At 40.9% G+C, this 13,455-nt stretch overlaps 1 protein-coding gene across 2 annotated transcripts in view; it reads left to right on the forward strand.

Annotated features, from left to right (window-relative positions):
- The window catches only part of lrfn1 (leucine rich repeat and fibronectin type III domain containing 1), a 112,553-nt gene that overhangs the window by 75,416 nt on the left and 23,682 nt on the right, over nt 1-13,455 (forward strand). For both annotated transcript variants that reach the window (XM_027014882.3, XM_027014883.3), the window contains exon 2: nt 10,231-10,316. The gene's annotated coding sequence lies outside the window, so the exon portion shown is untranslated. The remainder of the gene's footprint in view (nt 1-10,230; nt 10,317-13,455) is intronic.

Here is a 13,455-nt window from a genome sequence, read left to right on the forward strand (position 1 = left end):
GGCTGATATGAAAAATTATTTCCAATGGCTAGAAAAGGCTGGATGGAAGTACAGCACGGAGGCACTAATCATTGCAGCACAGGAACAAGCTCTAAATGTGAGATCAATAGAGGCTGGGATCTACCACCCCAGGCAGGATCCCAGATGCAGGCTGCACAAAGAGACAATCCAACACAAAACAGCAGGATGCAAGATGCTAGCAGGCAGAGTGTACATAGAATGCCATAACCAAGTGGCTAGAGTAGTATACAGAGATGTGTACCAAGTATGGGCTGTGAAGTTCCAAGGTCAAAGTGGGATACAGAGCACAAGGGCTGTGACCCCCAAACTGAGAGAGTGGCTCTAAAAGATCCCTGCAACAACAACCAAGATCTCCATCCAGAAGAGTGCAGTTCTGCAAATAGCTAATGTACTATGCAGGACCCTCAAGCTCCCAGGCCTCTTGTAGATTAGCTGAACTTGAAAAATACAAAAGAGTGCCCATATATATATACCACTACAAATTTTTTTAGTTTTACAATTGATGGATATGTGTTTGACCAGGCAGAGCAGTTTTGTTTTATTCTATAAAATACTGGCAACATTTCTTCCAAATTCCAGATAAAAATATTGTATTTTAGAGCAATTTTTATGAAAATGACTAATGGTCAAAATAACAAAACAGTTACAGAAATTTCAGACCACAAATAATGCAAAGAAAACAAGCTCATATTCATTTATAAACAACACAGTACTAATATTTCAACAAGTCAAGAAATCAATATTTGTTGGAATAACCCTGACTTTTAATCACAGCTTTTATGCGTCTTTGCATGCTTTCCACTAGTCTTTCACATTGCTATAAATTTACGCCACTGCTGGCGCAGAAATTCCAGGAGCTCGTCTTTGTTTGATGGCTTGTGACCATCCATCTTCTTCTCAATCAAATTCTAGAGGTTTTTAATGGGGTTCAGGTCTGGAGATTGAGCTGTCCATGATAGGGTCTTGATCTGGTGGTCCCTCATCCACACTTTGTTTGACCTGGCTATGTGACATGGAGCATTGTCCTGTTGAAAAAAAAAAAAAAAAAACAATCATCAGAGAACATTGTCAGAGCAGGAGGAAGCAAGTTTTTGTCCAGAGTGTTTTGAACCGTCCTCGCTGTGCAATTCACCCCAGCTGCTGCATGCCATTCTTTTTGTAGGTCACTTGACATCTTGTTCTTATGAACCATAGTTTTTTACATTTTCAAGAGAGAAGCAACCTGATGCTCACTGTATCCCTCTGCCAGTAAAGCTACAATTGAACCCTTCTTTTCCTCATTAAGAACCTATTTTCAACTCTTTTGGCCTGGTCTGTAGCTCTATTTTGACTACACTTACTTTTTGGGTAGTCCTAGCACTGCTTTTCCCATCCAGCTGGTTCTATAACAGAATAGTGATGACAGCAGCAGTGGTTTTTATACTGTTGCTCATTACAATACGATTTTGTTAAGGTGATCACCTATTCAGCATTTCATTAAGCAGAATGAAGTGTGTGTGTGAAGGAATTCAACAAACACTTGAATGGAATGGCTGCTGTACATGTGGAGATGCTGACTTAAGAAAAAAAATTGTCTTATTTTTTTCCAGACTGCCTCCATTCGCCATGCAGCACATTAGCAAAGCCATCTGTCTGCACTCTTAGGGAGGCAACTGGAGCGTTACTAAGAGACTCGTGTCAGTAGTCTCCACAGACATACAGAAGAAGCAGAGAAGCAGAGCAGAAAGAGCTAAAGAGAACAAATATAGAGCAGAGAGAGATAGTGAGAAGCAGACAGAGACAGAATTAAAGACAGCAAAGAGATGGAGAGAGCAAAGAGATTGTTGGAAAGAGCAAAAAAAGAGAGCAAAAGAGACCAAAGGGAGTGAGAGAGAGGAACTGCAGAGATAAAGAGAGCAGATAGAGAGAGAGGGAGTGAGAGAGGTAGAATGAAACCAGTTTTGGACAGTACCAAAAGAAATCTAATTAATCACTGTACCTTTTTCAAGAATATTTATTCGAGCATCTCTAGAATATCTTTTTTTTTTCTTTCCAATACTCAACATTTTAAGGTAAAGTTTTTTACTTCTGAGGGAGGGAGAGAGAGCAGACAGATAAATTGCTGTTCTTTCTGAGGCAGTGACAGATTGGCAGATGGCTTTGGCTCATGTTGATCTCCTGTTCAGTGGCTTTCTGGGCCTGACAAGGTAAAGTTTATGCAGGATAAAATGTCAGCAAGTTGAATGAAAAGGTCAGCTTAACTGGTCCAGGAAAACAATGCTGTCCAAGTGGAGCAAGAGTCACACTTTCAGGGAGGTTTACATGGCTCGAGGCTCAACAGCAGCTCTGAGTTTAATTCCTTGGTAACCTTGGTAACACCACCTCCTCTACCAGGTGAGCTACACAGGTGCGCTTTGCTTACATATTCAGGTGTTTCCAAAGAGTTTATCATATTATACTGGAACATTGTAGAAGGGTACAATGTTCTCATCTGTGAATGTTACTAAGCGGGCACTGTGAATGAGTGCAGGAAATCCTTTACGGAAAGGGTTATCAATCATAAGTATCTTTTGCTCAAAATATTTATTCAACATATTTGAATATATTACAAATATTCATTGTTTGTTTCACTTTGTACACAGAGCAGAAGACTCAGTATCTGCTTCATTCTGATGAATGGAGGGTCTCGTTCCTGAAGCACTCTCAAAAACGAAGGGAGTTGCTTTCGGTCTTTGCTTGTGTTCTCTTTTGATTTGGACTCCTCGTAAGAGCCACTTGGTCTTTGCTGGCTACGTTTGGCTCAGTTTGTGCCCCGTTAAAAGTAGATAGGAACCCACTGGTCTTTGTAGGAAAGTCAGTACTGCTGTGGGTACTCTTCTGCTTGGCACAGCGCTGCGATCCTTTTATCTGCTGCAGTCTGATGAAAGCCGTTCACTTGGACACAGTGTTCTGCACTGCTAGCTAATGCTTCTGCACAGTGAGTGAGTCATGAGAGGCAAGGGGACAGTACTGACCTTAGATAGGAAAGGCGGAGAGCAGGACTGAAGGTGGAGAAGAGAAGGGGGGGGGGGGTTGGGGTTTTTCAGTGCCATATCCTGCTATACAGTACAGTATCTCAGTGGCAACCCATGTCTTATTAAATAAGGCACAAATGTAAATGTGGAGCATATAAACACTTTTACCAATGACACTCCCTACCAGCATGCCCCGAGAATGCTGCAACACCAAAATCTTCCCTCAGGAAAGCAGTGTAAATCCACCTTAATCTTGTTGGGCTTCCCGGGGTGTGATATTGCCTGAATACACCTTTGCCCCAAGGCAGACAAAATGCTGAGTCTATTCCCATTCTAAAGCCCAGTAATGATGTACTGATATATATATATATATATATATATATATATATATATATATATATATATATATATATATATATATATATGTGTGTGTGTGTGTGTGTGTGTGTGTGTGTGTGTGTGTGTGTGTGTGTGTGTGTTTGTGTGTGTGTGTGTGTGTGTGTGTGTGTGTGTACATTTCCAACTGATGCTGCCTGTGTCTGTGTGTCTAAAAACTGAAAACGAGGCACAATTTGGTACAAAAGAAAGTGTTTATATATGTGTGTGTCGAAATCAAAGTCAAATTAAAGCTGCCTTACAGATGTTCAGTGTGGCACCTGCCATATTACTGAATCAGCAGAACTCATGCTTTCTTACGGTTTTGAGTCTTCTTATATCATGCAATGGCTCCTAGACAGTGAGACAGAAATACAAAGAGGAAGAGGTGGAAAGGGGAGAGAAATAGTGGGGGAAGAGACAGAAAGAGAGATAGAGAGAGAGGAAAAAAGAAGGATGGAGAGATGAAAGTAAAGGAGGGGCGGAAGAGAATAGGACAGAGACAGCTATGATAAGATGAGGCAGACACTTCTGCAGATAAAAATGTACCTGCCTCATCCTCTGCTGACCTCAGAGTTATCTCACTAGACCAGGCGTGTGTGCCGATATGTAGCCATGTAGACCGAGTAGGTAGACATTTCTGCCACTATGCCAACTGCTTGTTTCCACATCTACTTGCAGCTAGCAGGTAAATGGGGATGTTGAGCTCACTACTTACTAAGGGGGATAAATATAGTACAGTCTAACCCTATAATACATAAAGAGAGAAACATATGCATGAATGGTGGTCTCAGCCATACTGTTGTTCTGAAAAATGTTATAATTAGGAGTTCTCCTATCATCAGCACCTATCATCAGTTTTCAAACACTTGAGCTGCTATTGTATTTTTGCATTGGTTTATTAAAGTTCACAACACTGAGACATCATCAATCCACCTACAGTACATAATTGTTATGGAGAGAGCTACAGTACTATTAAGAAGCCATAGTATATTCTGCTTGTAATGTATTCCAATCCCTAACACCCTCATTCCATGATGTCATGAGCGAACAATGTGCAGACAGGAAGGAAGCAAATGTGAGTCTCTGAATGAAAATGTTTAATGAAACAAAAGTGCACTAATAACAACTAAAAGTGCACTAATAACAACAAATGATAGCCAACGTAACATCACTGACCGGCAATTGTGAACACAACGGGTTTATAAAGCGACAACATAACCACATACCAACACACAGGTGACATGGCAAATGAGGCTCAACACACCTTTATGGGGCGTGGCACACAACCAAAACATAACACATGCTACAGAAAAGCAGAACATAAACAAAAGGCCACATGAACATCACAGCTGCTAGATGGAGGCAGCTGTGGAGGGTGCACCATCACACCTGAATTCAGTTCTAAATAGACTAAGAACATTTTATATGTATTTTAAGTCATCATCAACAACAACAGTGTCAAGGTACCGTCATTCTGCCGACAGTTACTGGCATTTGTCGGCGGTGAGCAAGTCGATTTTGCATATGTTTCTTTTGTGTTAGCACATGTCAACGTTCTGTTTGACCACACCTCCCTCAGGTGGAGTGTATCAGTATCAGTCTATCAGCAGCCACACCACCTAGAGGTTATCATGACACTATGTTTCGTCTTATTAAAGCCTGTTTAGTTTCCTTGACTAGTTGTGAGTCATGGATGTTACGTTGGCTTAATTTGTTGTAGTTAGCGCACTATTGTGTTTTTTGTTTGTTACTTTCATTAAACACTCCAGTTGGAGACTTGTGTTTGTTTCCCTTTCTTTTTGTCTGCACCTTCATCACCTGAGACAAACAGCAACAATAATAATAACTCTAATAATCATAAAAACTATTTGCATGCATGTTATGTGTCTTAGTGAGCTGCTATTTAGCTCCTTTTGAATGCTAATCCAAAAAAAAATTTAAAAAATGAATATTAATAATATTACGAAGAGTACTCAAACTTGAGGCTAAACCAGTTCATGGGATATTATTTGCCTAATGACTAATACTACTACTCACTTATGGCCCTCTATTTAGGGCTTTCCAAATTCACCAGTGTTTTTAGTATCTTGTGCTGAAGTATCCACTTAATTGCAATAGAGTGCTGAGACTTCTCTTTGTAAAATATTGCGGACAGATGCACCCAAGCGTATCCAAGGCTACCGTCCATCATGGTAACTCCGTCTCATACATAATTGAGCAATATGTAAGTGAGCTGCCTGATGCAACATCCCTTATCCTCCCACTCGCCATGCTGTTAGTGTGTACGTAATCTTGCTTGGCATGTGTACTCTGCTAGACTTTCCTTCCTGTTGAGAGTGCATCTCCAGAGTGCGGCATGGAATCAGACGACCTATTGAAAATGACGAATGTGAGTTTTGACGCTACTATAGAGACAGAAGTCACAATTATCAGTCACTTCATATACATTTCTGTGTTCTGCTCCTTGTTACACTATAGAGCAATATGCAGGCCAGTGAAAGCTTTTGGGTTTTGCACTCCACAGGATCTAGACCTACTGAGTTGTTTACGCTTTTTTTGTTGTTTGTTTGTTATTTTTCTCCTCTCGGGTAAAAGCAAGGGAAGCAGATGCTGCAGCACAGGGTGGAACTGGCTGGTGTTCCAGATCAGACACCTGGCAGAGAAAAAGCTTGACGGACTGTCAGTGTAGGCCAGAGTGAAGGCAGCTGTGCCTCAGAAACACTGCCTTTATTCCCTCAAAGGGGAGGGACTGTTCCAGTACAGAATTCATCAGATTAAAGGGAGAATGCAGAGAGAGGGATGAAAGGTGATGGTAGAGTGACTCATACAGAAGATAAAGTATATTAGAGGTTGATCAGAAGAGAACAGTATAGGTGTCACTCTAAAAGTGTTTATAGATTTGGTTGTATTTTAAACACCAATCAGTAATATTAAAATATCAACAAACAAAAAAAACTAATATCCCTGCATCCCTGTATTCCTGCATTCAATGTTCTCTTTCTTAGTCATAAAGGCAGACATGCTTGGAGATGTGCTTTCTGTAACGGCCCGAGTGCCGCAGGGCACGGAATAGGATGCACATCCTCCCTTGACATTAACAGACGTTTATTGACAAACAACGAATACAATGATGGCACTCATACTTAACATAAATGGTGAACATGAACATGAAGCTAACTAGTGTGAATATTAGCAATGACAACAAGAACAAGGACAAACATGAACAATGACCGATAATACTGCACACACCAGCCTGGGTTTAAATACATAGACATAACGAGATTAAAACCAGGTGCAGGTGTGTGCAGGCATGGTTACAAACACGGAAAAACAAATAAGACCACTGCACGCGGCGGGTCAAACCACATGACTTGCGGAAGGAGCGCGTTCTGTGACAGAACCCCCCTCCAAGGGGCGCTGCTCTTGACGCATCCTTCATGGAAACGCGAACCCCAGGCCGCCATGAATACATGTACACAAACATAAAAACGACAATGCCTGGCACCCACCCAACACAAGGCTGGTAGCCTTCACCCTGGGAGGTCTCTCGACACATGAGGGGGAAAGGCTGAGTCCGTACCTCTCCCAGAGCAGTCTGCAAAATGCTCCTTGGTGGGTCCATTGGCTCCAAAGGTGTAGCTATGATGTCCAGCAGTGACCACCCCTTCGTAGGGACCCAGCCTGGACCTATGATACATAGCACCCACACACACAACAAATAAACGGGTACACACAACAAATAAACGGCCCTGTGAACACATACAAAAGGTGCAAGTACACACAAAAGACTGCACCTACAGATACACATATAAGGCTCTTTAACAAAGCACCTGCTGAAATCGCAGGCGCTGGAGGCATGTCTCTGGCCCCACTAGACACGTTGAGGGGCACGTCCATCCCAGCTCCTAACGTGCTCCTCCAGACAATGGTCCTCCTTTCACCAACCACCCAAGGAGAGCCCCCGAGGCAGTCCTCCTCTAGGGCTTTGGGCAGACCCCTCCAGTACTCCTGGTCTGTCTGTGGAAGAGGAAGAACACAGGCTTTTTCCACGTTAGCCAGGGACCTAGCCAGCTCCACCAGACCACTTAAACCGTGGTCTCCATTTAGCCACTCAGATCTCGGTGGTCCCGAGAAATTCCAAGAGGCATTCCCCTCCTCCGCCGATGTGACCACCAACACCTGTAAGGGTCTTCTTCCCACCATCTGGGAATCCAGGCAGCAGCTTGGGATGTACCTATGCGCATTCCCATAGGAAGTCCGTTTTCTGTTGAAGGAGCTGGCGTCCTGTGGTGGTCGATCATTTTGTAACAGCCCAAGTGCCGCAGGGCGCGAAACAGGACACACAGACTCCCTTGACAGTGACAGACGTTTATTGACAAACAGCGAATACAACGATGGCCTCACACTTAGCATAAACGGTGAACATGAAACTAACTAGTGTTAACAACAACAACAACAACAACAACAACAACAACAACAACAACAACAACAACAACAACAACAACAACAACAACAACAACCACAACGGCAAACATGAGCAATGACCGACAATACTGCACACACCAGCCTGGGTTTAAATGCATAGAGATAACGAGATTAAAACCAGGTGCAGGTGTGTGCAGGTGTGGTTACAAACACGGAAAAACAAACAAAACCCTCCCACTGCATGTGGTGGGCCAAACCACATGACTCGTGGGAGGAGAGTGTTCTGTGACACTTTCCTTCCTAAACAAACATGGCACTTTCCAAATAAAGAAGGCTAAAAATTAACAGTCAATACTAAATATTAATTTATCAGCTTTGGGCTTCTTTTGTTAGGGAAGGAGACCTGACTCACTGTAATCTCATCACGCATTCTAAAGCAAGGGGAAGAGGGAGCTTAACATACCACTTTATGAATTTTGCATTGCCTGGATGAATGGTTGTGGGTGACACACTTTGAAATTGTATTCAGAATTACAAATTGATGTTCAGTAGGGGCTTGTCCTGCCAGTTGAATGGAGAGGAGAGGAGAAGAGAGGAGAGATGTGCTTTGAGAGAAAGAGAGAAAAACAAAGAGAGAGAGCAAGAGAGAGAGAGAGTGAGAGAGAGAGACAGAGAGCTATGAGACTCAGTGGACCTTGACTCATCTCATCCTTTCTCCTCAAAACAACTGAAAAATGTTCTCTTCACAAAGCGTGCTCATCGCACATGGGCACCATGGCCTTCAGTGACAATTAATCTCATCAACTGCAGTTTGCTGTCAATTGCTCTAGAATGCCATTTACAACCTTCAGCTCTGCCAGACTGAGGAATGGTTGCTACCCCAGTGTCCTCAACCTTCTGAACCAGGTAATCAGCAAAGCATCTTAGGTGAACCCATAGGTCGACACAATATGTCTCAACATATTCAAAATTGCTGGCCTGGATGTCTGGCACCACACTCATGTGCCACACACGTGCACATACATATACACACTTGGAAATATATCATATATAATATATCATATACCATATATACCACCTATAAACTCTGCTGAAACTGCTGCTCAAATTAAATGTACAACCCTATCATCAAACTCTCAGGCTACTATAGTTGTTAATACCACACTACATTTGCACTACATCACTACAGCATTTGGACTACATCACTATTATGGACAGTGTATGGTACTGCACGCTGATGTACATACGTACTGCACATTTGTATATTTGCACAGTACTGCAGTTCCACTTTACCATCTCTGGACTACAGTGCATACTACCTGAGCCACAGACCTCCACTACCAACAATATTCCCTTCCATATTCAAAGACGATGTGCATTTAGCCAAACAGTTGTTTACCTCTGTACCTGGTCCTAGCTCTTCTTTCTCTTTTCTCTTATGTGTGTGAATTGCAATTGTAAATACATATAATAATATATGTAAATTATATGTGTAAATGATATGCATATGTAAATGATATGTTCATGTAACTATATGTAACAAAACTTTGCAGTGAATCTCTTTATACTCTTTATAACCATAACAACAATATTCATATTTGCATTCATATTTGTATTGCTGGGGCATGGCGAAAAGAAAATAATTTGTGAGAAATGTGTTACCCTATAGCCTAAACTCAAAACACTTATTATAACTCATAATAATATTTTTAATTTTTCATCCTATTCCACTTTCATATCCTGTACCCCCTCCTGTTGGAATGGCACAGTGATGAAATTTTGATGATAGAAAATGCTATTGCCATGTCATAGAGACTGATAGTGCCTCAGTTTTCTTCCATTATTGTGCTGTTTCATTATGATGTTTTCTATTATATTCGGATGTTAGATAAGCAGTGCTCCTATGCCTTTAGGCTTCAAAACAATGGTGCAATAGGCTTCAGCAAAGCGTAACTGAATGATTTGTACTGAATGATTTGTACTGAGTTCTGAATAATTTGTTTGCAACCTCCTGCTCTTCTCTTCTGCATACTATGTGATCATTCCCTGTACTTCTTTCCAATTAATGGAATTAGAATTTAGAAATATGGCATTGTTTTTATGTGATCACAGGTAATAGAATTAACTCTGCATTATAATAGGCAAATATGCCATGAACAGAACAAGGCAGAGCTACAACAAAACACCTATTCAGTAAAAAAGAAATAATAAATTTGAGGTAGAGGCACCTAAATGTGACAATTGCAACATTCTTAGTGTTGAACAATAATCTCTCTCTCTCTCTCTCTCTCTCTCTCTCTCTCTCTCTCTCTCTCTCTCTCTCTCTCTCTCTTTCTCTCTCTCTCTCTCTCCCACTCTCTCTCACACACACTATCTCTCCCTCTCTCCTTCACTCTTTTTATTTTTATTCCAGGTTGCATTGATCTTATTACCCAGAATTCCCCAAGAGAACACTATGTTTGCTTGAGATGAGTTACAAAGGAAGAGCCTTCATCTCTGGTGAGTGTTTTACACAAACAGACACACTTCACTTTCCTCCACCTGTCTCTCCACATTGTTGAGGGCCACTATAAGATTTGGAGGCTGTTTTCCCCATATGAGTTCTGCTCTTAATGCTGGAGCTCGACCATGTTTACTGGCTGGTGGCTGCACACTAATAATGCCACTTGCCGAAGCAGACAGTAATGCTCTCAGTGCCGATCCATTATTTCGATCCGCTGATTTGCTGGCTAATTAGTCAGTTTGCTTTCGTCCAGGAGTCGTTTGGCAACCCATAGCGAAGGTTTTGCAACCTGCTCACCAAAGTCCAATTTTATGATACTTTAAAAAGGATGTGGACCCATGGGAATGTTATAATACCATCATCTTTCTTCTGCATGATTTCACTTCATTTCCCAGCAGGGGGAATCAGACTAGTGGAAACATCCAGTGGACCAGTTTAATCTTGGTAAACAAAACCTGGTGCTTAAACAGTTCTATAATCTCAAAGGTTCTGTGGTTCCATTGAAGAGTTAGAATGGGGTATTTGCCTAAAGATCCATCTATCTAATGGTGGGATTAAAATATATTACAGTATGAAACAAATAATTAAACCATTTAATTTATTTTAACATCTTTAGCTTGAGAGAGTACAAAGCAGAGACTGAACCCATCATATTCCTTTGAATATTTTTGGTTTTCTTTGTTTTTTTGAGCGTGTATGTGTGTATTAGTTTGTGTGTATGGCCTTTTTTTTTTAACCTTGAATGATAACAAGGAATGTAATTCAAGAATGTATATAAAACATTTGTTTCCAGTGGATCTCGCTGATGTACAATTTTATATTGATCATATGACTACACAATATCCAAACCAATGACCTGTTAATATTTAGTAAAAAACAAAACCTAAGAATATTTAGATAATGTTAATGTATTCAGCATCAGTATACTCATTAATCTGGCAAGATTAGGCCAGATAGGTTGCATATTCCAGAGGCTTATCTGGATGTAGCTGCTGGGTTTGATATTCATATTGATAAATATGTATGTTGCTCTGGATAAGAGGGTCTGCCATATGCTATAAATGAAAATATATGTCATTCACTTATATATCTTGTCCTTGTTGGTGGTTGGTAATTGGAAATTGTATCTAATTGGTCCACCAGGCCTGAGCCTGGTTCTACTGCAGCACTTTCTGCAATGCAAGTAGCTTTCCTACTAAACTGAATTCAAACTGCTTTAATGTTTATTTCACATCCAAAAAGCCACTGAAGTATATGTGGAAAGTGTGCACTCATTAAGTATTTACACTTCTCTGACAGGAATAACATAAAAGCTTAGTGCATTATTCATATAGAAAACTTGGCTGGTGCTGTTGAACTGCATTACTGGCATATGTGTATAATACTGACCCTGAGACGAACATTATGGAAACTGTGGAAATAAAAGCACCATGGGTTTCACAATCAAATTATTTCCATATTCCTAGATTAGAACTCTCTTCAGCACTTCACCAAAATGTCTAATGGCACTAACGCTGGAAGAGACAAGATTGTGCTAACTTATTTCCATTTGAAATGGTGAGCAATACCATACTGGGTGACTCATCCCTTTAAGTTACATAATACTTAGTAGTCCTCTGAGTTAATTAAACAGCTTTACCTGCCTTCTTATAATATAATTATAATAGTTTTGCCCTGATTTCTACCACAGAATCCATAAAGGGTAATGTTAGCATTGCTAATAAAGACTGAATCCCAGTAAAGGACAGTTAGCATTATGCAGATGAGATCATGCTAACTGGCTATTTGCTAGCAGATTTGGGTTAAGCATTCTTTGCCTACATTTGTGGTATATGTTTTTTATGGCAGTAAGCTACCACCCACAGACCATGTGGCTAAGCTCCTGCAGCCCCCCTACATCCATGTACAATGCCATTCATAAAGTTCATCATATTTACCAAGTTGATAAGAAATTGGCATTGATTCATATCATAGCTAAAAGACTTAATGTTTGTCTGTTAATCGGATGACACACATAGTCTTTAAACTTGTTTTTACATTTACATTTACATTTACAACATTTGGCAGATGCTCTTGTCCAAAGCAACTTACAAAAGTGCTTTCTCATAGAATATCCTAGTACAGTACAGCAGGTTAGAGTCCAACATACCAATGAACTAGAATACTGTAGAATACAGGGATCAATGCTGATACCTAGAAGTACAAAATACATAAGGTCTATCTTAAACAATGATAAGTGCAATAAACAATAAGTGCTAGAGTTTGTTAAACATAATAAACAATACCCTACAATAAGTATTAAATTAGTCAGTTAATATGTGAGCAGTGTCAGTTGTCCTTTAAATATTCTGCAAATAGATGGGTCTTCAGTCTGCGTTTGAAGACTGTAAGGGACTCTGCTGTCCAGACAGCAAGTGGGAGTTCATTCCACCATCTTAGAGCCAGGACAGAAAATAGTCTCGATGCTTGTCGTCAATGAGTCCTGAAACAAGGTATTTCAAGGTGAGCCGTACTTGAGGTTCGAAGTACTCGAGGTACGGACCGGGCTTTAACCATTGACCTCATGTATAAAGGGACTGGTGCATTTTTGGCTTTATAGGTAAGCACCAAGGTTTTAAATCTGAAACGTGCAGCTACTGGGGGCCAGTGAAGGGAGCGCAGCACTGGAGTAACATGTGTAAACTTAGGAAGATTGAAGACCAGTCATGCTGCTGCATTCTGGACAAGTTGTAGAGGTTTGATGGCTCTTAGAGGAAGACCAGCAAGTAGCGAGTTGCAGTAGTCTAGCTTTGACATCACAAGAGACTGCACAAGCACCTGGGTAGCTTCCTGCAAGAGAACGGGCCAAATCCTTTGTATGTTACAAAGGAGAAATCTGCAAGACTGGGTTAGATTAGAAACATGAGTTGAGAATGACAACTGGTTGTCCAAAGTTATGCCTGGGCTACTGGCAGCTTTGGATGGTGACACCAGGGAGTTCTCGAAGGAAACTGTGCACAGTTGTTCACAAACATTCAGACACACACACACACACATACACTTGCAGACACACATACACACGTGGGGTATCTTAGTTTAAAATCCAGTTCAGCTAGGGAGCTGAGAAAGGGCAAGAGCAAGTGAGCAAACACAAAC

This window comes from Electrophorus electricus, chromosome 17, assembly GCF_041902795.1.
Source record: "Electrophorus electricus isolate QZ-2024a chromosome 17, ASM4190279v1, whole genome shotgun sequence".
NCBI classification, from domain to species: domain Eukaryota; kingdom Metazoa; phylum Chordata; class Actinopteri; order Gymnotiformes; family Gymnotidae; genus Electrophorus; species Electrophorus electricus.